The sequence below is a fragment of the Tupaia chinensis genome, unplaced genomic scaffold (genome assembly GCF_000334495.1).
Source record: "Tupaia chinensis unplaced genomic scaffold, TupChi_1.0 Scaffold000052_1, whole genome shotgun sequence".
NCBI classification, from domain to species: domain Eukaryota; kingdom Metazoa; phylum Chordata; class Mammalia; order Scandentia; family Tupaiidae; genus Tupaia; species Tupaia belangeri.
The window spans coordinates 1,585,870-1,588,407 of record NW_006159510.1 but is presented as its reverse complement, the minus strand read 5'-3'; the positions used below and the strand labels follow the sequence as shown (position 1 = coordinate 1,588,407).

The 2,538-nt window shown below is 34.5% G+C and overlaps 1 pseudogene; it reads right to left on the bottom strand.

The window, feature by feature from the left end:
• Window positions 1-1,692: 1,692 nt before the first annotated feature.
• LOC114009568 (PEST proteolytic signal-containing nuclear protein-like) lies at window positions 1,693-2,059 on the bottom strand (annotated as a pseudogene).
• Window positions 2,060-2,538: the final 479 nt, after the last annotated feature.

The following is a 2,538-nucleotide window of genomic DNA, read 5'->3' as shown; positions in this document are numbered from 1 at the left end:
ATTCATGTATCTTGATATAATTAAATCATGTAAGAACTAATATATATTTGTATAGTAGTTCTATATATATTTGCATTGTTTTACTTGAGGTTTATTCTAAACTTGAATATACACAAACTGCTTCTTTGGATTTATTATCTATTAAACTCAGCGAGTAGTTACCACCAATGTAATAGTCTGAGGCTGCCTCCAAAATTAACATTACAGGAGTTTTCAGGGAAATCATTGCACACTGTATGTTTTAGCCTGTGACCATGCTTTTAAAGATGTGTATAACTGTCACATTAAAGAGAAAATTCACATATAGTAGAAAAATACAAAAAGCAAACACCCTACAATACACAAATGTAACAAATATATGCAGTAAGAGATTCCATAAAATATGTTTGAAGATGCATTTTCTTTCCATTTGCAATACCTAACGTGTGCTTTTGAGAGGCCCCTGGTCAATACATACATATGTAAAAGAAGCCATATAAGTATACTAATAAGAAATCTTGTAGTAAATTCAGTTTAAATTGAATTTCACAAGTTAGTAACTTAAAATACTTACACAAAGTTACAGAAAGTACATCTTGTTTCCATCTTTATACAATGTTAAATTTTCTTTTTGGTATTTATATCTTTCAAAAAACAAAAATAGCCAAACGTCTAAACAATATATATATATATACATGGACATTTTTGGTGGTGGTTTGTATTTTAAAAGAAACAGCTTCCTTATGATTTGCCTCAAGTTCTGATGGAAATGCTTACAGGATCAGCTAATAAACCAAACCAAGAGAAGCACATTCAAAATACTGATTTACTTTGGTAGCAAATGGTTGTTCTATGAAGACTAACGAAGGTAGACAAGACCCATTAAGGTAAAGTGGGCTATTTCAAATATTGAGTTTACATAAAAGTTTTTATTTATTTTTTAAAAAGAGCTAAGCTCTTTTTAAGCAATGCAATACCTAGTTTATGATGACTAGAAACAAAACAAATGCCCATAAGGAAAAAAAAAAGTTGTACTTTATCTAGATTTACGGTCTGTCAATAGTAACATTTTCCTTACAATACAATATTCCCCCTTCTCTCTCGAAGGCTATTCCTGGGAACCAAACAGTTTAATTAATGAGGGAATTAAGAGTGAGTTACTCTCTGTGTCTCTCGGGCAAGATGCACATGCCCTATAGCAATAGAAAATATTAAAAATTAAAAAAGTGAGTTACTGCTTGCAGTTTTAAATAGACAATAACTTTTTGCTTTCTCTTAATGTGCTAAAGATGTGCCTTAACAATATATAATTCTTAAAATGGTAGCATTTCTGACTTATTATCTGTAACTTTTGGAAACGAATCACATGAAAAATACAAAATTAGTAATGTCTTGAAATCTGTATATAAAGCATAAATTACCTCTAATATCAAACTCTCTTTTGTTAGTACACCACTCAATCTAAAAAAGAAAATGAAAATGAATAGAAAATTAAAAAGAAAAAAAGTGACTCTAAAAACTGAAGATAGTCTTATACCTTCCTTTTAAAAAGGAAACTGTTCTTTTTACTTCACACCCACCCCACAGCCCAGTTTCAAAACAAAGTATTTAATTGTCTTGGTCATGGACATTGCAAGATGAGATTTTATATTTCACTCCCATAGCTTCATGGTTATCAGAAAACCTGTGTTTTCCTTTATTGAAGGAGTTAGTCTAGCTGATGTTGGTATATCCCTTTCTTAGCTTCTTCATCCTCTGCTTCTAAAGGCATTTCCTCTGGTTCACTATCTTCATCTTCATAAAGAGCTGATGCTATGGAAAGGATTTTTTTTTGAGCAAGAATTGGGGTAGCTTCTAGGCTCACTTGAGATCCAAGTAGGATGGATATGGCTGATACTTTCTTTGCTATCTGACTACCTATGGCAAATCCAGACTTGGAGATCTTTGTAGGGTTTGTTGGGAGGTCTACAGCTTCTTCAGCTGATCACTTCTCAGCACTCTGACTGGAACTTTCCCCTCCAGCAGCGCCAGCTCTGTGCTGCTTTTCAGGCTTCTCCTCTCCCACCTTCCCATCCACCATTTTCCCTGCTGCAGCATCTCTAAAACATTTCTTTAAAGTTTATTTATTTATTTCTTCCATCAGAGAAATAGAGAAAAAAAGGATGACAGAGAAAGAGACAGGCATCAAACAGAGTCTTTATACCACAATCCACGCCTAGCCTCAGCCAGCCGGGATCATGGATACATGCATGTGAGCCCAGAGTGCTCAGGTACTCAGGTGCTCAGGTAGGTGCCAGAATAAGAAACCAGGACTTCTCACACATGGGTTCATTTGCATTGCTACTGCACCACTGCCTGGTTCTCCTCTTTTCCCCCATTTTCTTGGAGAGGCTGAGAACACTGAACACTCAACTCTTATTTAATTTCAAGTATTATTAACGACAGTCACCACGCTGGAAATTAGATCCCCAGAGCTTATTTATCCTGCATAATTGAAACTTCATACTCTTTGACCAACAAAGGAGAAAAGGGGAGATATATGTCAAAGGGTATAACTAA